General features: G+C 39.0%; 1 long non-coding RNA gene across 1 annotated transcript; it reads left to right on the top strand.

Annotated features, from left to right (window-relative positions):
• Positions 1–16,744: 16,744 nt before the first annotated feature.
• Positions 16,745–18,099, top strand: LOC145162928 (uncharacterized). Its single transcript, XR_013739440.1, has 2 exons — positions 16,745–17,248; positions 17,875–18,099. It is a non-coding gene; the product is annotated as an uncharacterized LOC145162928 (long non-coding RNA).
• The last annotated feature ends 8,083 nt before the right edge of the window (positions 18,100–26,182 follow it).

Below are 26,182 nucleotides of genomic sequence, written 5' to 3'. Positions count from 1 at the left end.
GCTGAGGTTATTTGAGGAGCGCTACTTGGTAGACTTGGTTCCCATTCCATTGCGGGGAACAAGGTGATTATAGGCATGGATTGGCTCAGCCCTAATGGGGCAGTGATCGACTGCGCGCAGCAGTTGGTGCGGATCAGGACCCCAAGTGGGGGAGAGCTGGTGATTCAGGGCGAGAGGCCACAGCGAGGACCGGCCTTATGTTCAGCAGCGAGAGCTAGGCGTTACCTTCAGCAGGGTTGTGCAGGTTATGTCGCGTATGTTATGGATACCCGGGAGGCGGGTAGGGCGACGGTGGGCAATGTGCCCGTAGTACGAGAATTCGCGGATGTATTCCCCGAGGAGTTGCCAGGGATACCTCCGGAGCGACAGGTGGAGTTCAGGATCGACCTAGTCCCTGGTGCGGCTCCGATAGCCAAGGCACCGTATCGGTTGGCTCCTCCTGAGATGCAGGAGTTGTCTACACAGCTTCAGGAGTTGTTAGACAAGGGTTTCATTCGACCGAGCAGTTCACCCTGGGGAGCCCCGATTCTGTTTGTGAAGAAGAAGGATGGGTCGCATCGTATGTGTATAGACTATAGGGAGCTGAACAAGGTAACGGTGAAGAACCGTTACCCACTCCCGAGGATTGACGACCTCTTTGACCAGCTTCAGGGAGCATCTTGGTTCTCCAAGATAGATTTGCGTTCAGGGTATCATCAGATGAGGGTTAGGGAGGAGGATGTGCAGAAGACGGCGTTTCGGACGCGTTATGGCCACTATGAGTTTGTGGTGATGCCTTTCGGGCTCACCAATGCTCCTTCCGCGTTCATGGACCTCATGAACCGCGTGTGCAGATCGATGTTAGACCGGTCTGTGATAGTGTTTATTGATGATATCTTGGTTTACTCCAAGACGCAGGAGGAGCATGAGGAGCATCTGCGAGAGGTTCTAGAGACCTTGAGGAGGGAGAACTTGTACGCCAAGTTCTCCAAGTGTGATTTCTGGTTGCGCGAGGTGCAGTTTCTTGGGCACCTTGTCAACCAGAAAGGGATTTCGGTAGATCCGGCCAAGGTAGAGGCCGTGATGAGATGGGAGGTTCCGAAGTCTCCATCTGAGATTCGGAGTTTCCTGGGATTAGCTGGCTACTATCGGAGATTCATCCAGGATTTCTCCAAGATAGCATTACCCCTGACCAGGCTAACGAGGAAGGCTGTGGTCTTTCGTTGGGGGCCTGAGCAGCAGGCAGCGTTCGAGACACTGAGACAGAGATTGTGCGAGGCGCCAATCTTAGCCCTGCCAGAGGGCATGGAGGATTTTGTTGTGTACTGCGATGCGTCCATCTCAGGTTTGGGCGCAGTATTGATGCAGAGAGGGCACGTCATCGCCTACGCGTCGAGGCAGCTGAAGCCTCACGAGGCGAACTACCCGACGCATGATTTGGAGTTGGGGGCTGTTGTGTTCGCCCTCAAGATGTGGTGACATTACCTCTATGGGGTTCGATGTACGATTTACACGGACCACAAGAGCTTGAGGTACCTCATGGATCAGCCGAATCTGAACATGAGGCAGCGTCGGTGGTTGGACGTGGTAAAGGATTACGACTGCAAGATCCTTTACCATCCGGGAAAGGCCAACGTGGTGGCCGATGCGCTTAGCCGCAAGGCGGCACCGATCAGGGATATCTGTCTGAGGATGACAGTGGTGACTCCGCTTTTGGAGCGGATCTGGGAGGCTCAGCAGGAGGCTATGAAGGAGGAACATCGGAAGAGCGAGCGGATTGTGGGACAGGTTTCCTCCTTCGACTATGATAGTCGAGGGTTATTGACACTACACCGTAGGGTGTGGGTACCGTATCACGGGGGTGTGCGTCAGGTTCTGATGGAGGAGGCGCACAAATCCCGATTCTCCATTCATCCCGGGGCAACGAAGATGTATAGAGATCTTCGTCTAGACTATTGGTGGCCCTGCATGAAGCGGGATGTAGCATGGTACGTTGAGTGGTGCTTGACCTGCAGGAAGGTCAAGGCCGAGCACCAGAGGCCACACGGCAAGATGCAGCCGTTGGATATCCCGCTGTGGAAATGGGAAGACATCACGATGGATTTTATCACCAAGCTTCCCAGGACCGCACGGGGAGTGGATTCTATATGGGTCATCGTGGATCGGTTGACCAAGAGCGCTCACTTCATACCGATCCAGGAGAGTATCTCGGCAGAGAAGTTGGCCAAAATCTACATCTGAGAGGTGGTGGCGCGGCACGGAGTGCCAGTCTCCGTGATTTCAGACAGAGATGTACGGTTTACTTCCAGGTTTTGGAAGAAGTTCCATGACGAGCTGGGTACTCGTCTACATTTTAGCACCGCTTTTCACCCGCAGACCGATGGTCAGAGTGAGCGGACCATCCAGACTCTGGAGGATACGTTGCGGGCGTGCGTACTAGACATCGGTGGTAGCTGGGATACCTATCTTCCTCTAGCTGAGTTTTCGTACAACAACAGCTACCACGCGAGTATCGACCGACCTCCCTTCGAGATGTTGTACGGGAGGAGGTGCAGGACCCCGATATGCTGGGGTGAGGTAGGCCAGAGGGTCATGGGGAGCACCGAAGTGGTGCTCAAGACGACCGAGAGGATTCAGCAGGTTCGGAGCAGGCTTCAGACTGCACAGAGTCGGCAGAAAAGTTATGCTGACAAGCGCCGATCAGACCTGGAGTTCCAGGTCGGGGATATGGTCCTCCTGAAGGTGTCACCATGGAAGGGTGTCATCCGATTCAGGAAGCGGGGCAAATTGGGCCCCAGGTACATTGGACCCTTCAGGGTTCTGGCCCGGGTGGGCAAGGTGGCATATAGGCTGGATCTGCCAGCCGAGCTCAGTCAGATCCACAACACCTTCCATGTCTCCCAGCTGCGGAAGTGCCTAGTGGATGATTCAGCGATGGTGCCGTTAGAGGATATCCAGGTTGACGACAGCCTGAATTACATTGAGCGCCCAGTCGCAATCCTCGACCGGAAGTCGAAGGATCTGAGGAACAAGAGGGTGGAATTAGTGAAGGTGCAATGGCAGCACCGAAAGGGTTCAGAGTGGACTTAGGAGCCGGTGGAAGAAATGATGGAGCATTACCCCGAGCTGTTTCAGGACCGAGCAGCAGACTTCGAGGACGAAGTCTAAAATAAGTGGGGGAGATTTGTAGCACCTGGTTCCTGGTATGTAAATTTATCTAAGTATTTTGCATTTTTAGCCTTGGACTCGGCGAGTTATAGGCCCGACTCGCCGAGTAGAGCCGGGACATGGAACACGTTTAAGTTGGCCACTCGGCGAGTCCACATTATGGACTCGGCGAGTCCCCGCTGGCTGGTGAAACCCTAATTCCAAGGGTTTGCACCTTATTTAAACCAACCTTATGCGCCCCAAGCTCGCCCCCATTCACCCTCAGAGCCCCCTATATCGTTCTAACATCGTTCCTTGTGAAATTGAAGTGCTTGGTGTGATTTCTTGAAGACTTTGAGAGAGAAAGGAGAGTAGATCAAGAGGAGAGGAAGGAGGCCAGGCATCTTGGTGTTATTTCAGAGATTTCCTTGAGGTATAACTCAGTTTCCCTCTGTTTTCATGCTTATAGTCCCTTAGAGCTCCATTAAAGTCCTTCTTGAGCCATTTCCAAGCTTGGGCATGAACTAGGGTCTGTGATAAGCTGATTAACCTTTAGATCTAGGCATGATTGAGCTCCAGGAGCTCGGATCCACTGCCTTTATGAAGCCATATTGCATGAAAGCCCTAGATCTACTCTTTTAGTGCATTTTGAGCCCTAAAACCTTTATTGGTGTTTATTTACACGTAAAGTTGGAAACTTTACGTGTTAATCAAGCCCTAGGAACCTAGATCTACGTATGGAATGAGCTGGATTCAAGCAAAACCGAGTATATAATAGTGGCATGTGGCCAACTCGGCGAGTCGTTCATCGGACTCGGCGAGTCGAGTCGCGAGTCCTCGAGTTTTCCCCTTTTCGTGTTGCTGAGTGGAGTCGTGAGTCATGGGGGGTGACTCAGTGAGTCGGAAGCCAGACTCACTCATGGAGGAACTCGGCGAGTCAATGCCCTGACTCGGCGAGCCTCAAGAACAGACTCGGCGAGTTGTTCATACGACTCGGCGAGTCTCAGCATAGAATGTTCTTCGGTTGAAGATGAACTCGCCGAGTTGTTCATATAACTCGGCGAGTAGGATGAAGGACTAGTGGTCATCGGTTTGGAAGGAAACTCGTCGAGTCAATGCCTAACTCGACGAGTAGAGACGAGATTATGGTCAATCGAGTGGATAGGGACTCGGCGAGTTGGCAAGCCAGCTCGGCGAGTCGGGTCAACTGGAAGTTGACTTTGATTTTGACTCTTGGTTTAGTTAGGGGTAAATGGTCATTTTACCCTGAGGTCGGTTAGCAGTATTTGACTGAGTGTTTTTGTGGGAATTATAGCCGGAGGATTTCCGGAGCAGCAGCAGCAGAAGTCAGTCAGTTCCCACGCAGATCAGCAGCCACTTTGAGGTGAGTTACCTTCCAGTAACGGTGGGTCTACGGCCACAATGCCGGCCCACCAGTAAGAGTTGCATGATAGATGATTGTCTCTGTGATATTCATCTAGGGTTGTTACTACCTGTGATATGTTTATGTGCTAAAATGACATGATGCTATGTACTAGTGACAGTAGGGGGAGATAGTCCCCAGATTACCGGCCGATAGGGTCGAAGGGGCGGTCGTGCCCAGCCATGCTAGATAGATTATGTGATAAATGTATTATGTGGTAGTAGTAAGGGGGTGAAAAAGTCCCCAGTACCCGATCGAGAGGACCGAAGGGGAGACCAGCACCCAGATATGCTAGTCAGTACCCGGTCGAGAGGACCGAAGGGGAGGCCAGCTCCCAGATATGCTAGACAGTACCCGGTCGAGAGGACCGAAGGGGAGACCAGCACCCAGATATGCTAGTCAGTACCCCGTCGAGAGGACCGAAGGGGAGGCCAGCTCCCAGATATGCTAGACAGTATCCGGTCGGGAGGACCGAAGGGGTAGGTCGGGCACCCAGATATGTCGGACAATATATGTATCTTATGTAACTGTATGGTAGGTGGTATGATGGGGGAACTCACTAAGCTTTGTGCTTACAGTTTATAGTTTTATTTTCAGGTACCTCTTCGTCTAAGGGGAAGGAGCTGGCGCGGTAGCGGCACATCATACACACACATTGATTTCCGCATCATGAGTTATTATGGGATTTGTACTCTGACATTATTATGTTTTTATAAAATGGTTTCCGGACACGCGACATTCTTATGAAATGATATGATCAGTGAATGTTTTATTTCCAATGTTTTGCTAAGTATATGTTTCAAAAATGAATTTTTTTTTTTGGCTCGTATTTTGGGATGTTACATGGTCTAAGGGACTTCTTAACGTTACCGTACGCGGCCACATTAAACTTAACAGAAAGTACTAACGAAGCGTTATCATGCCAGGGCCTTGGCCGGTACCCGGCCTTGGCTCGGGTAGGCCAAAATTGAGCTAGCAGCCCGCTTCTCCTTGTGAGGAAAGAATATTCCTCGTAATCTTCTCATTCTCTCACAACCAATCAGTTCATGACAAGGAGCCTGATGACGCCTAGAACTGACGTCACCTGGCCGTTAGTTATTATGGGGATACACCTCCCAATGAAAGGGTGCCACGTCTCACTCCCACATGGGAGAGTCCCTTTGTTCCGTTAGAAACAAGTATAAAAGGATCTATTCCGACTCAAGGGGGGATCCACCTTCTTCCTCACATAATTTACCCTAAATTCTCTCTAAGAAAACTAATTTGATCATCGGAGCGATGTCCCGGGAGAACACCCGGTCGTCCTTTAACGATTCTTCTGTGTTGTGTTCTCAGGTAAACTTCCGGGACAGATCCATCAACCAGCTTCCAATCCCTTATAGAACATGTCACAACAAATACCAAATTGTAACATCCCAAAACAGATATAAAAATTTTCATTTTTAATTCATTAAAACACATAGTATTTTTTCCAAAAATCCATCACAGTAAAAATATATCATAATCATCGGAGTACAACAACAATCATCGATGCGGAAAATCATCAGGGGGAAATGTTGTGCAGTCAAGTTGAGCCTTTCCCTTTAGAACTAGAAGTACCTGAAAATGTTAAAACCAAAAAACCATAAGCACACATCTTAGTGAGTTCCCCAAAATACCACATAACATACATACATTGTCATGGGCTACCCCTACGGTCTTTCATAAAAGTGACATGGGGTACCCCCATGGTCTTCCATACCATTGCCATGGGCTACCCCCATGGTCTTTCCTTGCATTGTCATGGATACCCCATGGTCTTATAACCAGTGTCATGGGCTAATCCCACGGTCTTTCATACAAATGTCATGGGCTACCCCCAGGGTCTTCCGTGCAAGTATCATAAAGACAACTAGCATTCTATACGGTATAATGAGAAGACTCACATCAATCTGAAGACAGACAAATGTCACACTCGAGCTATTTGTACTGGAAATCCTCACACTAGTCATATACACAATAAGACCCTAATCAAAAATTAAGGTAATAATCCATACTCAAGGGTCTTGGTTCAAAGTTGCTCTACTTGGGGCAAAAGACCATTTTACCCTTCGAAGACTAGAACCCACTCCACTTGACCTAATATCCATTTTGTCTAAAAGTCAACCTTTTGGTGCTACACCCATCATAACGCCATGCTCTACGCTCAGTGTAGAGCCTCTGATGGAAAACGGGGAACTTTCATGCTACAATAAGCGCAACCCAGATTACGCTCAACGTAATACGCTGATTCACCAACTTTATATTAAGATATTAATATACAAAGACCAACCATCCAATCCTTAGATCTGGATCTAATAAATGTCCTAATGTGTAAAGTCTCTGACTCTATGCGTTTTCATGGCCAAAAATAGCACAAGATCAAACCCTAAGTCCATAAAACATTCTAATGCTCATGAGCTCATGCATGGACGGATAGGAGTGACGAAGTTCCCATTTTTATGACTCTATAAGCTCATATATGTCTAGAAGTGATACTCATAAGGTCTGGAGTAACTCATACCTATAAAGACGAAGGTTATGGGACAAAAAGCATAAAAACTCATGAGCTAACTAGATCTATCATATAGAAATATCAGGATGCAAGCTTTATACCTCATGGAGGTGGATGATGAAGTGCAAAGTCTGGATCTACAAAGCTTGGCGCTCACAAATGCTTCTCTAATGGACTCCTTCTTCAAAAAGCACACAAAAACCACAATAAGGCTTCAAAACTCTCACAAGATGGCTAGGGTTTCGAGGTGACTGAATATGAGGGTGGAGGATGTGTAACAACCGATTCAAGGTACTTTTCATTTTGACCCTTAGTGTGTAAATAAATTGCAAATTTGGTCCGAAAGGGTTGTAAAGTGAAACTTTGAGGGGGACGTACGTACGCTGGGCGTACTTATAGTACGTTGGGTGTACGTCGTCCAGGGAAAAACCCTATTTTTAGGGTTTGGAACCTATTTAAGAATCATTATGGCCCATGATCCCTTCATTTCTCTGCCTCTATTACCCTTTGAGACTCTTTTCTAAATCCTAACCCATCTAGAGAAGACTTGACCTCTTTGTGTGTGTTTTAGTATGTGTTAAAGAAGGAGCTTTGATCAAAGGAGAGCTTGTAGATCCAAATTCCACTCATCATTTCCAACTTCATTGAGGTATAAAGCTTGGAACTTGCTCATTGTATGCTTAGATCTAGTCACTATGGAGTTTTGCTCACTTTTTAGTTCCATGAATGAGATCTAGTGGGATTCTTCCACTCCAGAATTTAGGAGTTGCTTCTCTTGATGTTTCTGAGGTCCATAGTCCATAAAGTTAGCATCTTGATGGTTGAGGATCAACCATGCATGTGTTTATGTCCGTTTGGTGAAAGTAGGATGCTAAATCTAGGGTTTAAGTTCATTTGAGCCATGCAAAGGCTCTAAGTTAGTAAATTTATGGATTCGGATGTTCCCCAAGGCTTGGATTTGAAGTTTGGACGTGTGGTTGTAAGCATTAAGTGCTTAATGGAAAAAGTTCTTAATGGGTGCGTGCACTGGGCGTACGCATTTGGGTCCGTGATCAGGTAAGCCACCTAGTACGTTGGGCGTACTTCTGGTATGCACAACGTACTATGCTTGGTCATGGGCTTTGTGGTAATTGGTCATGTCTTCCTGATTGCTATATGTATGCGGGGTGAAATAGACCTGGGGTTGAAATAGACCCAATACAACTTGTGCTGACATATGAGTTGAAATAGACTCGGGGGTGAAATAGACCCGACATAGCCTTGAGCTGGCGTATAGGTATGGTATAAGATATTTTGGGGAACTCACTAAGCTTCGCGCTTACGGTTTTCATATTATGTTTCAGACACTTCTGGATCGAAGGGGAAGAGCTCGGGATGATCGCATCGCACACACCATGACTTTTCAATTATTTGAATCTGATGTGTTTTGGATGATTATGAATACATTAAGATTTCCCTTTGGTTTTGATAACACATTTGGTTGATGTTTTATTTAATATGAAAACAAATTTTTTTGGTTTTGAATTTTTTGGCTCACAACCCCTCAATTAGGGTTTAGATGCTGCGCTCCTACACCCAACATAAATTGCTCTACACCCAACGTAGGGCCTTAAATCCTCACATGGAATCTTTACATATGCCCAATGTAGGAGGCTATCCTATGCCCACTGTAGTGCACCCATAATGCATAAATGGCCACTGAAAAAAACAAATAAGTTTATAGCTCGAATGGTAATAAGTGATACTATGACTTATAATATCTGTCAACTCATCATTTTACAAACTTTAACCTCTAATAAATAGATTTCTACAATGGTAAACTCTTACAATAGCTTTTTTTTTTGTTTTTTTTAAATTTAACTAAATTATCCTTATTTGTCTAAAGTATTCTAAAAAGAACCTTCTCATTTTAATCATTTTATCAAACGTACATCATACCTAAAGTGTCACAACAAATGAATATAATATATAATCGTTATAAAATTTTCATAAATTAAATGTAGTTAAATATTTAAAATAATTAATTAATAAAGAAATCACATTGATTTAAAACTAAAATATAATAAAAGGGATGAAATAATATATAATTAGAGGAAAGAGCTGGATGTATAAAACATTAAATTATATTGATTACTCGATATATATTGAGTAGTCAATATAAAAGAACAAAAAGGTTATATGCTACATTGGTAATAAGAGATCAGATTAAAAAAGTTAATAGTAATAAACTTTAAAAAAATTCTCATTATAGATGCTCTAAGTTATAAATAAAATAAACAAAATAGTAATAATCTATAAAATAAAATAAGTTTTCATTGCTCTGAATAGGAACAAAAATAATAGGATTTTAATGATGAGATGAGATGTAGTTCAACAGAATTTTGAAATTTGACTCCTAAAAAGATTTGTGAGGGGAAAAATGTTCCGTGTTTATTAACCTTCTTAAGTTTCTCGTAATCCGACTATTTATCCCTCGTGGATGGTGTTCTGCCTACTGATGATTCCGATGCATTTGGTGTGAGATGTAGCTCATATAAACTTTGAAATTTAAATGTGACAACGTGGAATTGAGCAATTAAGCAATTGACACATGAAATTTATTTCCTATGTTCTCATTTATACATAAATTAAAACTTAATAATCACAAAAATCAAAAAGGAAAAAACAAAAAATCAATTCAGTACAAGTCAAGCAATACCCATCTCTCATACATTCATCTTGATCAATAATATTCTTGCAAGCCTTGATTTAACAACATTTGTAGAAGATACATCCAATGATGATGTCAAGTGTGATGATGATCGAGTATCACTACAAGAAAACATGGCGTTTTCCTACGGAAAATTTCCGTAGTTAATTAGCTACGGAATCGCTACGGATCAGCTACAGAATGTGATGCCCTAGTTTAGTAACGGAATAACTACGGAATAGCTACGGATGCGGGTCCGTAGCTATTCCGTAGCTAATTAGCTACGGAATAGCTACAGATGCAAATCCGTAGCTATTCCGTAGCTAATTAGCTACGGAATGGCTACGGAATACCTACGGATTAGCTACGGAGTATGCTTTTCGTTAGAATTCTGTAGCTAATCCGTAGCTAAGTAGCTACGGATTATCTACGGATTTTTCTTATTTTCAATTTTTCGGGCACCAAATGTCGTTTTTTTGCTTCGTTTTTTTCACACATCTACTATACATGATTATCTTTATTTTCACCAACTTGTAGCTATTAATATCGTTCATAAAGTCGTGTGCCCCTTCGGGATCAAGTACTCGTTTCACAGTTTAACATTGTAATGTATATACTTTTCACTAACTTGTGATGAATTATGTTTGTATATGTATATTTATATACATGAATGAGTTGTGGTGTATGTGTACGTGTATATGTGTATGTATACGTGTTTGTGAGATGTATGTGTACGTATTCATAAGCATTATAGTGTTAAACCATTAAACGAGCAATGGATCTCGTATGTGCACACGACTTTATAAATGATATTAATAGCTATAAATTGGTGAAATATAGATAATCATGTATAATAGAGGTGTGAAAAAAACGGAGCGAAAAAAACGAAGTTTGGTGTCCGAAAAAATCAAAAATAAGAAAAATCTGTAGCTAATTAGCTACGGATTAGCTACAGATTTTTTCTTATTTTTGATTTTTTGGGCACCAAACGTCGTTTTTTTCCCTTCGTTTTTTTCACACCTCTACTATACATGATTATCTATATTTTCACCAACTTGTAGCTATTAATATCGTTCATAAAGTCGTGTGCCCCTTTGGGGATCAAGTATTCCTTTCACAGTTTAACATTGTAATCTCTATACTTTTCACCAACTTGTGATTGATTATGTTTGTATATGTATATTTATATACATGAATGAGTTGTGGTATATGTGTACGTGTATATGTGTATGTATACGTGTTTGTGAGATGTATATGTACGTATTCATAAGCATTATAGTGTTAAACCATTAAACGAGCAATGGATCCCGTATGTGCACACGGCTTTATAAATGATATTAATAGCTATAAATTGGTGAAAATATAGATAATCATGTATAATAGAGGTGTGAAAATATAGATAACCATTAAACCACCACCACCATCATCATCACCTTCATCACCATCACCACCATCACCACCATCATCACCATCATCAGCATCATCATCACCATCATCACCATCACCACCATCATCACCATCATCAGCATCATCATCACCATCATCACCATCACCACCATCACCACCAACACCATCATCACCATCATCACCATCATCATCACTATCACCCTCATCATCATCATCATCATCATCATCATCATCATCACCACCACCACCACCATCATCATCATCATCATCACCGTCACACCACCATCATCATCACCACCATTACCACCATCACCATCACACCACCATCATCATCACCACCACCATCACCACCACCACTACCACCATCACCACCACCACCACCATCACCATCACCACCATCACCATCACCATCACCATCACCATCACCATCATCATCACCACCATCACCACCGTCACCACCACCACCATCATCACCATCATCACCATCATCATCACTATCACCCTCATCATCATCATCATCATCACCACCACCACCACCACCATCATCATCATCAACAACGTCACACCACCATCATCATCACCATCACACCACCACCATCATCACCACCATCACCATCACCACCATCACCACCACCATCATCACACCACCATCATCATCACCACCACCATCACCACCACCACCACCACCACCACCACCATCACCATCACCATCACCACCACCATCACCATCTCCATCACCACCATCACCATCACCATCACCATCACCATCACCATCACCATCATCACCATCACCACCATCACCATCATCACCATCACCATCACCATCACCATCACCATCACCAGTACCATCATCATCACCACCATCACCATCACACAACCATCATCATCACCACCATCACCACCACCACCACCATCACACCACCACCATCATTACCATCACCATCACAACCACCACCACCACCATCACCATCACCACCACCACCACCACCACCACCATCACCATCACCATCACCATAATCACCATCACCATCACCATCACCATCACCATCATCATCACCACCATCACAATCACTATTATCATCATCACCACCACCACCACCACCATCACCATCACCATCACACTATCAATAGTCATCGTCATCATCATAATTATCATCCTCATCGTCATCATTTATGCATCAGTTTGTTGTTGTTTATGTTTTGTTTTAAGTTTAATTAGGATTACACTTAAATGGGGGAGGTTTGTTGGTGATTTTATATCATCAATATTTTTTAAGTGTAATATGATTAAAATTGTTGACAAAAAGTGATCTTGTTAAATAATGAACAAGTTAGGATGGTGTAGGAGTGCACACTTGTTCAAGTTTTTCAAGATTCAAAGTACATTGTTATTTAGGGGAGAAGCCCCTAAACGAACGGGGGTTCGGGGGCAGCGCCCCTGGCGGGGTCCAAGGGGCAGAGCCCCTGGCTGGGATCGAGCTGCCAGGTCAGCGCGAAATTTTTTATTTGGACTATGTTGCTATATTAAAAATGCATCAAAAATCCAATTTTAGAAAGTTGACCCTTTTTAGAAAGTTGACCCTTTTTAGAAAGTTAACTGTTCGTGTCTTAAATATGTAAGAAAATATATCCAAAAAAAAAAATTAAGACTCGAATAATAATAATAATAATAATAATAATAATAATAATAATAATAATAATAATGAAAAAAACAATAATAGTAATAATAATAATAATAATAAGTAGATGTGTTCCCCCCGCGTTGCTGGGGTTGGAAGGTGTTGCTTTTGTGTGCAACTATAGTACATCGACTTAATTGGTAGACACAATAAAATATGTTGCTATTCTCTGCAATTCGTCCATTTGCAAACACGGTAAAAAAATGAATGTACATTGGTATTTTGTATTGATCCAAATTACAGAAAACTAAACATTAAAATGAAAGTACATTGCCCTATTTTGGTTGATATATGCCAAATTCCACCACCTGATGAAATTGCTGAAACAGTTGTGGTGTAAGCATATGTTCCACTTCTTCTTTTATTTGATATGTGTTATCCCATCCAGGTAGAAGTCCTTCATCTTCATAATCTTTTTGCTCCATGTTTAAGTCTACGGTGTGACACATTAGTTCTTCCAAACCACAAAACATCCGAAACTTACCATGACAGATTATGGCGTGATAACATGATGAAATTGGACCATGGAATTGGAATGAGTCATTACATTCCAATATCAATGAGGCATTCAAAAATGTGTCCAATTGCAAAAGTAAATGACAATAAATTGATAAATAAATAAAATCATATTTTATATTTCACATCATGTAAATATATGTTATAAAACTACTTTCTCGATTTTACAAAACATCCCAGCAAGGCCTTCTTGTGTTTGGAAAAGAGTCACCATTCTGATGATTTGTGTTTGAAGCCCAACAACACCAAAGTTATTCAAAACACGAATTCTGCTCAGTTCATTAGGAATGGTCATGGTACTAAAACATTCAAGAACTATGACGGTTTTTACCCATTTAAATATAATAAACAACAACATACAAAAAATTAAGGGAGTTGAATTACCAGCAACAACTCTAAAAGCAAATCAAAAATTCCCTCAACTGATAGGAATTCTATTGTGTAACCTTTATACCTCCTTTCAACCTAAAAAAAAGTGAACAAAGAAAAAAAAACTCAAATTTCGAGTTTCAAAGTCTGGACCCACATCCATAAAGATTATAAGAACTCACCAGTAACTTTAACCCATTCACCGAAAACAATTTTGTTTGCGGATCGACCACCAATCTTCAGGAGTATAACCCAATATAACAATTTCACCTAAAAAGAATCTGGTGCATTTGGAAATTGCGTCGGATAAAGAAACACCCCCTTCAGCACCATCCTGGTGGAAGAACACCTGAATTCCTCCAAGTTAGAAGATGTTTTCAAAAGGTCAGAAATGATAATAGACCCAATTATAGCATATAAATTAATAAGAATTAAGCAATAATAATGCAATGTAGGCCTATAAATGATCAGATTTTCATCAAATCAACTAATCTTATCTACCATATAACTTTATTAAATTAGCTTTTATCTGACCATTAACTAAGGATTAATGTTATGATTCATAACCATATTCCACAAAAAAAAAAAAATTGTAAAGTTGTTACTGTAAAGCATTTAAAAGTAATTTTGTCCAAAAAATAACTCGTATTTGTGTTATTTAAAGTTGTGTGACTGCTAAGGTCACTACTCACCATATCGTTTTGATGAATTAGTAACCGAAAGAAAGGCAAGGGCATTTTTGGTATTCTGAAAATCAGATTCAAGGAGTGTCGTTCATTTAAAATCATTCCCTGCATATTTTGAGTAAAGAACGGTGGTTCCTTCATCATCTAAAAGACCAGGTCCTACTGCAATCAAGCTTACATTAAGCATCATTAGACGCAAAAGAAAAAAATTCATTAATTACCTTGACACCAATTTACACCTTGTTTTGCCTAATTGTCATGTCTTCTTCAAGCCAAATTTTAGACAGCCAATGACAGAAACTAAATCAAGCCAAATCCTTCTGTGGCCTGCAATATAGGACCAAAAGATGAACACAAATTTTGGAATGAGAGGTTATATATAGATGCACAATTCAGAATTTTGTGAACATGGAACAATTCGAGTCGGAACTGATGGAGAACTTAGTGTAATATTCCATAAATGACATGAAATAAGAACCATCATTAGAAGTGTTGAGTTGTATGTAGGCACCCGATAAAGTGGAGGGCCTGGACGCTACCTTCCCCATCCTCTATTATCTCGCATACACCTGAAATTCCAACACAACAACTTAATCAAATCATTACATAATGAGAAACCAATTGAAGATTCCTAATATTTAAATACAAACACATTAAAGGCCAAATAAGTTGTTACATTGAACAAAGTCACTCAATTCATTTACAACCAAACATGAAATTGGAATCAAATTAAATTCCTTCCTTGCTTTTCTTTTAGTCTCCATTTTCCTTCTCTGCCATGTATTATTCATTTCAGTCAAGCATTTCATAGAACACCTTCTGTGCATCATTCATTCTCTTCATGATTCCTTCTGTATTACAGGTCGATGTATACATCTAAAAGCACACAAAAATCAACTGACACCCACAAAGAAGAAAATATCAATTATTAATAACAAAAAAAAAAAGAGAAGCCATGTATTAAAAAGTCTCATAAGGTTTAGTTACAGGTTTCATTTTTCGATTGTGCAGGACAACGAATAAAAAGTTGCAGTGAATAAATCAATAATGGTTTCATGGTGATTTGACAAACTTTTGTTTTCTGATTGTGTTACCGATATTGGTTCCGTAAAGTCAAAGGGTAGTCGGCAGAAGAATAGAAGTAGAATATTGAAATCGATCGATAATGGCAAAAGTCGAGATTCTAGAGAGCGAATCAATCGATAATTAACCGTTAACGTCCCAAGCAACCCCTCGATTTCAGTTTAGATTGTGTAGGTTACGATGAGACCATTGATTTTACCTAGAAATGACGGCCGACTACTCATCGCGTCCGCTTTCATCGTGTGAAGCGATGGATTAAGGGAACAGCCGATGAACGCCATGGATACTGTGACCCCCAAATCGATATCGGTATAAATCCTAAATCGCAGAAAACACGGAAGCTTATAACAATATAGGGAAAAAAACCAAAATGAAGTGTAGCAAATACCTGGAAATCAAACTGATGAGCAGAAAAGAACGAAAGAGGAGCAAGTTGCACGCGTCGTCGAATGAGCAGGCATGGAGAACTTAAGCACCCTTTCAACATACCAGAAATATTCACCACAGAATTGACAAACGCAGGTACAGTCACCAGAATCCACGTATTGAGGAAGGCCGGAAAAGAATGCTAGATGTCGAGACCTGCGAGACCGAGGAGCAGAGGAGGAAGAAGCAGTTGCAGATGTCCGCTTCGCCGGAACAGCCATCAGAAAAGAGGTGGATAAAACAGAGCCGAGAATGTAAAAAAAAATACAATAGCAGAAGGGAAAAATAGAACAATAACGGAGAGAAGTTACCTGGGCAAAAAAGAAGGAAGAACGAAAAGGAACAGCGGTGGTCGTTGAAGGAAGAAGAAAGAGGGAGAAAGAAGAGAGTATCATGTGTAAAGTAAACCAGAGTGACGTTCAACGAAGAAGAAATAGGGAGAAAGATGAGAGTAGCACGTGGAAAGTAAACTACAGGGCAAAAGACACGTATAAAATAGAAAGGGGAATAGTCAAAAACTCAGAAAGATATAAAAAGGAATTAAAAAGAAAGTTAACAACTGAGAATGAAGCAAAGAAAGATAATACCACCAAAATAGAAGGGGAAAATCAGACAAAAAAAACCCATTATACTGTAGCTAAGCAAAGAGAATTTTAATATATATATATATATATATAATAATAATAAAACAATAATAATAATAATAATAATAAAGGAAATGAAAGGAATTCGGTATTGTATTAATACATATATCGATCCTTCGTAAACGGATGCGGCATGCCCTGTTGAATGGTATGATCTTGAACATTCTATGCTTCTTGCCCGAGTTCGAATCTCCTGCCCATTTTTTTTTCGTTTTTGTCGCTTGCCATTACATATTCCACATTAGGGTTTTTTTTGCTAAAAAGAAACGATCGATTCCGTTTCCTTCTTCCTCCCTTATCTGTCTTCTGTGAACGCTCCCCAAAAAAACCCTCGCGTTCATCACTTCTCCGGCCGTCGTCCTCTTCTCCGCTCCGTCGCATCCTCCGTCGAACCCTCTTTGTTCGATTTCTTCTCCCACGTAAAACCCTAGATTTTTCTAACAGATTTTCATTGCAGGTGAAGCTCGATTTCTTCTCCACTCCGTCTCTCTCTCTCTCTCTCTCTCTCTCTCTCTCTCGACGGACCACCATTTCCACCCACCAAGATCGATTTGCTGGTGTAACATCGATTTGCAGGCGAAGCATCAGGCTCGATTTGCAGGTCAAACATCGATTTTCAGGTGAAGCAAGTCGACCACCATTGCAGCTCTCAAAGATCGATTTTCAGGTGAAAAATACAATTCTTTTTCATATTTTCTTTAGTTTTTGTTCCAATTTTTATCAGACTGCATTGATTTTGCCATTATTTTAAGGGTTTCTCTTGAGTTTTGGATTTTCAATTTCTGATAATTGAAATTTTGGGCGTAATGGTGGCTGATTTGGAGTTAGGGATGAATTTTGAGGTTATGATATTCACTTTCTTAATTTCCCACATGTGATTGGTTTCACTCTTCTGCTGGAGATAGTTTATGCCTCATGTCATCAGTGTTGTGGGATTCTATAGACAAAAAACCCAATGATAATACGTTGCTATTTCTTGCATTTGCAGAAGGAATTTAACTGCACATCACAAAGTTAAGTACCTAATGGAAATGTAAAAAGTGGCTCATTTTTGCACGTTTATTTCAGAATTCAAGGATGCTTCTAATTTTAAAGAGAAAATGCAGTAGAAATCTAGAATATTACCTGGTTTTGGTTGAACTAAACATGATCAGATTGAATCATATATGCTTTTTGCTGCTCAAAAGTAATATTTGAGTGTGTGTGTCTAATCAGATATGTATGTGTTTATGTATATGTCATCTGATTTGTATGTGTATGTCTTAGCCTTATTATGGTTGTTTCCAATTGCAGGATCAAGTTACATACAAGTTTGAGTGAAGAGGTCCATGCTGCCATTAAATCAAGATGACAACGAAGTTTTGAGAGCTTGAATGGTACCAATATTGTTTTGACATTATTACCCTTTGTAGAATAGGATTCTACTTACTAGATTGGTGATATCTATATTTGAAGCTAAAGGATGCCAAGTTTATTGTAAATTGTTATTTCATTAGTAATATGTATTTGTATTTGATATTTTTTTTAGGTTTATGAGGTTTATTGTAATATTATTTGATTTGTGGTTGAATTTCAATATTATTATTAGGTTAATGTAATGAGTTTTTTTAATATTTTGGACAGAAAAAAATGGATTTTTTTAATAATTTTTTGTTGTTTTTTTAAAAAAAAAAATTAAAAGTAATTACCTACGGAAAATCCGTAGGTAATGTGAGCCGTAGGAAATCCGTAGGTAATGAAGTCAATGTTAGTCAAAGTGGGTCCCGTCGTTAATCCGTAGGTAAACTGTAGCTGCTGCTTTCCGTAGCTATTCCATAGGTATTTTAGCTACAGAAAATACCATAGGTATTTTGTAGCAATTCCGTAGGTATAAATTTCCCACGGGCTATTATGCTACAGGCCTTTTTCCGTAGCAATTCCGTAGGTATTGCTTTATATCTACGGAATACCTACGGATTGTGTCGTAGGTATTACCCTTGTTTTCTAGTTGTGTATATATAGTTCTAGATGCATTGTGGTCTCCCTACTGTGTTAAATACTTTTTGAACTATTTAAAACATAAAAACAAGCCTTTGTAACGACTTTTATGCAAAAGATGGCGTCCTTTATAAAGCCTTATCTAATGACAAGAATAATTTGTTCACTAGAGCTCAATATCGTGCATACAGTTTTCCCTATGGATTACATTTATTTGTTGATTAAAAAATATTTAGCCATACTTAACTAACTTCAATGAGGAATTTACATGCATGGAATCAGGCCTTATTCCAATATTATCAAGAAAGAAGAGAATGATGTGAAAGAAATATCCAAAAGGATCAATGATTTATGTGGTATGTTTATTATAAGTTATTATGATATGACTGAGCTTTATGTCATAATCTATATAAGATGGCCAATATTTAGCTTAAATTTGTTTCTATTTTAACTTTGGTGGATACTAAGGAGTGTGACATGATTACGAAGGAGTTCCATAGTTGTGTTTGGAGGATAAAATTGTAGATTCCGACGAAAGACGGTGATTTTTTATTGTGGGTGTTAAGGGATTCAATTATGAAAGTCTTTGTGATGAGGAGGAAAGAGAAAGTAAATGATAAAACTAGTATTGTTGAGGTGATGGTTTGGGGAGTTTTAGGTTGAAGGTGAGAAGAATAGAGAGAAATTGGGATTCCGACGGAATAAAAAAGGGACTAAAGGTAGGAATGGATTGTATGTTGGAGGGAGATCATATCAGGGATGCACTTATGAAGTGATACAACTTTGGAGGAATGTGTCGATTTATGTTCTGATGATCTTGTCCTTTCCTTTACAACTAGTAGCTAGTAGCTCCGTCGTTGATCCTTCCTCTTCCCGGCCGTGACTCGTATGTCCAGCTAACGACTATCGATTCCTAACGAATCCATAGATTCTTCTACCATTCGACCATATCTTCTGATTGTGGTTTTTCTCCCCATTGAAAGTAATCGACGGCATGAAGTAAATTACGTCCAGGAAGTTTAGTAATATTTAATTAGGTTTAATCCTAATTAAATTGGTTTAATGTTAATATTTAATATGAGAAAGGTATTTTAGTACAATCATTTGGAATTTTGATTTACAGATAAGTTTTTTAATTTTAACTTAATTAAAACCTTATAAAATTATAAGTTTGGATATTAACGTAAGTTTTATAGTTTAAGCGGATATATATTTTAAACTTTATGAGGATATGGAAGTAATATTTAAAGTTTCTAAGGATATTAATGAAATTCTTTATTCATGAAAATTTGATAATTGTAATGATTATATAAATATGTGAAAAATTATAAAATACTATCCATGTTAATTTGAAAACTATAATGATTATATAATAAGGAAATTAAGTAATCTAACCACAATTTAACATGTATTTATAGAAATTAATCAAAAAATTTGTTTTTAGCAAAAATAACCACTAAGTTCGAAATGAACATTCCGGATTAGGAAACTACATCTTGGATTGACATTCCCGAATTCCGAACTGAATTTCGGAGTTCACATCTGGGTAACTATTTTTTTTTGTATACATATAGGTATCGAACTTTTTAGAAGTGTTCACATATGACCATTTATGACCGGATGTAACCTGCTACAGCCGGTCATAATGGTCATATGTGAACACTTCCAAAAAGTTCGTTATCTAGATGTGTACAAAAAAAAGATAGTTACCCAGATGTGAACAAACCGAAAAGGTAAGAGTAAATTACACGAATGGTCCCTGTGGTTTGGATAATTTGTGCGTTTGGTCTCTAACTTATTTTTTAACTCGAATGATCTCTACTGTTTATTTTTGTTGTGCGTTTGGTCCATGTCTTACCTCAAAAAACTATTGTGCCCCTTTTATTTAATTTTTAATTAATTTTCTTATTTATGTATCTATTTTTTATATATTTAAAAAAATTCATAGACCCCACATATTTGTATCTCCTCACCCTAAACCTGAAACCATATTTGAGAGATTTAAGCTGGGTCCCACTAGTCATCATGTCATCTCTCATCCTCCTCAACTTCTATTTCATTTCCATCTTTAGTGACATCGACGTCTTCACCATCCCTTCTTTTTTCGGTCCTTCAACTCCGATTAACCAACACCACAACCCTTGGTGAAAAATTCAATGAAAAGACAGTGGGTTGTGGTGTTGGTTCGTCGGAGTTGAAGGACCGAAAAAAGAAGGGATGGTGAAGACGTCGATGTCACTAAAGATGGAAATGAAATAGAAATTGAGGAGAATGAGAGATGGGATTTTGACTGGTGGGACCCAACTTAAATTTCTCAAATGTGGTTTCAGGTTTAGGGTGAGGAGATACAAACAAATATATAGGGTATATTAATTTTTTTAAATATATAAAAAATAAATACATAAATAAGAAAATTAATTAAAAATAAATTAAAAAGGCCATAGTAGTCTTTTGAGGTAAGACATGGACCAAACAGACGCAAAAATAAATAGTATGGATCATCCGAGTTTAAAAATAAGTTAGGAACCAAACAAACAAATTACCCAAACCATAAGGACCATTCATGTAATTTACTCTTCCTTTTTAGTTTGTTCTTTGGGTAACTATTTTTTTTGTACACATCTAGGTAACGAACGATTTGGAAGTGTTTACATATGACTATTATGACCAGTTATGACCGGATGAAACCTGCTACATCCAGTCATAATGGTCATATATGAACACTTCCAAAAAATTCGTTACCTAAATGTGTACAAAAAAAGATAGTTACCCAGATGTAAACAAACAAAAAAGTTAATTACCTTAATAAGTCTATTTCCCAAAAGAAAATAATCAAAAAAATTGTTTTAGAAAAAATTACCACTAAGTCCAAAATGAGCATTCCGGATTGAGAAAGTACATTTTGGATGACATTCCGGAATTCCGGATTGAAATTTCAGAGTTAAATAAATAAATTCGAAATTTCAAAACATGTTCGAAATTCGATGAACATTTCCAGAATTTCGAGAAAAAAAACATTTTCTTATTTAAATCTAACAAAAAATTAAACAAACGTTGTAAATGTGAACTATATACGATCTTGGGACTTTAAAATTATATATTTGATTGAAAAACGGTGACATTAAACATTTCGAAATTGATATTTCGTACATAAGTTGAAATATTTCTTTGGAAAAAAAACTTAAAATAACTCTGAAATTTAGAGATCAAATCGGGAATATAGCATTTGAGAGTAAATGATATTTTTTCAAAACTAATATTTTTTTATTTTTAAATAAAACTCATTTACAGTGGTTAGTTTACTCGATTTTGGCATTGTTAACGTTCTTTATCATTTAATATTAACGTGTTTTATAATTTTTTTTTTTTTTTTAAGATGGAGAACAAGGTAGGTAGTCACCTAATGATATGATAATTTTATATAAATTTCTATAGTAACGACAAACAACTTGATTTTACGTATAAATTATAAGAAGATAAGGAAATGCAAGAGTTTTGCTTTAAAAAGTAAAATATATGGTACATTTATTGTAAAGTTGTTTAGGTATGCTAAATTTTTATTTTTTATTTGTTTGGTAATTTGTCTGTTTTCTAACTATAAATGGAGATGGCAAACAACAAAAAAAAAGTTCAAAAAAAAAAAAAGCTAAATATTCCAATCTCCAATCATTAGTTTGTCCAATTATAAACATAAATAATACTAAAGAACTAAATATTTGTCTTTTTCACAAATTGTTTAGGGGTGTTCCAGCTGGTTTTTCAAAATAGTTGTCCTGATTTGAGATATTGAAATCCAAAGAGTAAATTACACGAATGGGCCCTATGGTTTGAGGTAATTTGTGCGTTTGGTCCCTAACTTATTTTTTTAACTCGGAAGGTCCCTAATGTTTGTTTTTGTTACGCATTTGGTCCCTACAGTTTGTTTTTGTTACGCATTTGATCCCTATCTTACCTAAAAAGACTATTATTTAAATAGGGAAAAATGGTGGGGTAGATAAGGTAAGGTGAGGAGGGTGGGGTTGGGGTTAGGGGTGTGTTTATTTAAATAAATTAAAAAATGAAGGGCAAAATAGTCTTTTTGGATAAGACAGGGACCAAGCGCGTAACAAAAACAAACAGTAGGGACCTTTCGAGTTAAACCATAGGGACCATTCATGTAATTTACTCAAATCCAAAGTAGATGATTTAATAACCACGTGATGGTATATTTATTTTATAATCAATATTACTGGCGTTTTTTTTAATCTTTTAAAATCTGGTTGTAATATTTTATAGTCAAAACATCATAATTATAACAAATTTATATAAACATTCATAACAAAATATCGTGACAAATCGAAAGAATAACTCAAAATGAACAGGCCGGCACCATGAAAAGACCACACGATCCTATATTTTACATGTTTTTGGTCAGAGGTGAAAAAAATATATTGATAAAACATGTATATCAAAAAGTTTACAATATTTTCAACACCTAACTTGATTTACTTCTAAAAATTTTTAAAATTCACATTTATCTTCTTCATACATTACATTTTTCTGTCGAACACTTTCCGGTAGGTTACATATATTACTGCTACAAATGAAAATGATATAGGAGGAAAGTAATGGTGAATTTTCGAAAATCTTTTAAGTAAATCATGTTAAAGGTTGAAGTTTAAGAACCATGAACGATTACAGTGAAAATATGATACAATACAACGCAATCTGATGGGGTTGGATACCTAAGTTTATAAAAAGTTGTAAGGTATATTCACTTTACCTTATATATATATATATATATATATATATATATATATATATATATATATATATATATATATATATATATACATACATACATAACTTCCCAACTGTAACGTCCAGTTCCTGGTAGGTATTTTAACTAAGAATTCTCATTTTGCAGAGGGACTCGACGAGTTAGAGGCCCCAAACTCGTCGAGTAGAAATGAGAATAAGTTTGGACGCGGGTTGAGAAACCTACTCGACGAGTTGGGGATGACCAACTCGACGACTTGGAGCTGGAGAATGAAACCCTAATTTCGGGGTTTTACACTCTATTTAAGCATCCTATTCTCCACTTGTTGGCTTCATTTGCTGCCTCCATCGTCATTAACCCTAGCTAAGAAACCCTAATCCACCCTTGAGTGTTTTGGAGCCCTTATTGTGTGTTCTTGGTGATTTTGAAGCTTGAGAAGGAAGGAGAAACTTGAGGATTCAAAAGGAAGTCAGTAGATCCAAAGTTCAGCCACATTTCGGACTCATTTGAGGTATAAAGCTTATACCTTGGCTTTCTATCACTTAGATCCTCATTTAGGATAGTATGTTGTCACTTTGGGCCATTTTGAAGTCATTGTCGAGATTTGAGTGTATTATGGAGTTGTGACTTCAGATCTAGGCACATATGAGCTCATGAAGCTCAAAGTTGCCAGCTTTATTGACCCATGGCCTTTCTCCATGTCTTAGATCTCCTTTTTAGCTTGGTTCTTGGTGTTTCTAGCTCATAACACCATGTATGGACGTAAAGTTAACAACTTTACATGTCATGCTAGCCGTAGGGAACCAGATCTATGATTTAGAAGCATTGGACTCGATTGGAATCGACTAAATGAGTGAGGACTAAGAGGAACTCGATGAGTTGCTCATGCAACTCAGCGAGTTGGATCGTGATTCCCTACTTTTTTGACTCCGGAGCAAACCCAGTGAGTCTAGGAGATGACTCAGTGAGTGGTTAAGGTTCTCTGAGTTTGAAGACTGAGGAACTCGTCGAGTTTAAGGAAGAACTCGACGAGTTGTTTCGTTTTGTCCCGACTCTGTTTGAAGGAGAACTCGACAAGTCCAAGGAGGAACTCGACGAGTTATGAATAAAATGTCCCGACTCTGTTTGAAGGGGAACTCGACGAGTTCATGAAAGAACTCGACAAGTAGGATCGAGATTTCCAGAGTTTCATGGACCAGGAACTCGACGAGTTGATGGACCAACTCGGCGAGTTGAGTTAACCAGGATGTTGACTTTGACAAGAATGTTGACTTTGACGTTGACTTTGACCAAGGTTGACCCTTAGAGGGTTATGAAGTACGAATTGGATGCTAGAGGGTAATCCCATGTAGGGGTTAGGGCCAAATTTGGAAGATTGGGCCATTAGTGGGCTCTTATGGATTTTGGAGTTTTGGACTTGATTTATTTTAGACTTGGGACTTAGCTAAGTGTCTTGTGTGCCGGGGGTAAAATGGTTATTTTAACCAAGTAAGGATTATGGATCATGGTTTGGAACCCAATTGCTAATTGGGTGATGTATTGGTATCGTTAGCTTGGGAAGCCGTCATGACATCAACTAGGGAGTTTGGGAAGCGAGCTTCAGCATTCGACGTGAGTTACCTTCCAGTAGAAGTGGGTCTAAGGCCACAATGCCGACCCACTAATAGGAGTTGTTAGTTAGATGATTGTCTTCGTGATAATTTTCTGGTATGCCACTATCTGTTATGCTTTATGTGCTAGTATGTTATGTTATTATGTGGTAGTGGTAGGGGTGAAATAGTCCCCAGTTACTGGTTGAAAGATACCGAAGAGAAGGCCAACATCCAGTTATGATATGTAGCTACCGGTTAAAAGATACCGAGGGGGAGTCCAGCTCCCAGTTATGCTAGGCGGTTACTGGTTGAAAGATACCGAAGAGAAGGCCATCATCCAGTTATGCCATGCAGTTACCGGTTGAAAGATACCGAAGAGATAAGCATTATGTGTTTGTATGGTATGTGGTATAATGGGGGAACTCACTAAGCTTCATGCTTATGGTTTTCAGTTTTGGTTTCAGGTATTACGTTTTTCAAAAGAAAGGAGTCGGCTCCATCGCAGCGTATCACACTATGTTTTCCGCACATGAGATCTTTGGGATTACACTCTGATATTGTTTATGATAACATATTTTCTATTATTGACACTTTGGTTTTGACATGGGATGTTATTAAGGATGTTTTCTTATACTGTTGGTTTTATAATAACTTAATTAAAAATGAAATTTTTGGTCTTGAATTTTGGGATGTTATAAGTTGGTATCAGAGCCCTGGTTTGAGGGATTCGGACACACTCTCGGTTGTGTTTGGACTCAAATCTGGGGTTTGAAAGATTTTTACAATAAATTAATTTTCTAAAAATTAAAATAAAGAGTTTTGATAAAGAACAATGAGTGTGATGCGTGCAATCATCCGAGCTCAAGTAAGTTTTCCCCAAGATACCCATACATGTTATGATATGTTATGTTATGATATAAATTGTGTTGGATTAGGTGTCTAAGTTCATAACTATTTTTGGAATGTACTTGACCCGATTAGCATGGTCCATTTGGGTTGCATGGCATCATGCATTTAGATAGACCAAAATGAGAGAAATAACACTTAAGGTTTATTAATATATTATAAGTTCTAATATATTAATAATATTATTTAATTAGTATTGATCAAAGAATTAATCTGAAATTAATTAAGTGATCAAAAAGAGACTAATTAAATATATGGGTTGATTGTGTAAATCACACATACTTGTATAGTGGGCTAATGCTCCATGGATTATCAAGTTGGGCTAAAACCCATAGGATGCTCCATGGATGCTCCATGGTGTCTTTGA

The sequence above is a fragment of the Lactuca virosa genome, chromosome 3 (genome assembly GCF_052849685.1).
Source record: "Lactuca virosa cultivar CGN04683 chromosome 3, Lactuca_virosa_CGN04683_v6, whole genome shotgun sequence".
NCBI lineage: Eukaryota > Viridiplantae > Streptophyta > Magnoliopsida > Asterales > Asteraceae > Lactuca > Lactuca virosa.
Note: the sequence above shows the minus strand (reverse complement) of the source record. Positions and strands in the feature narration are given on the sequence as shown.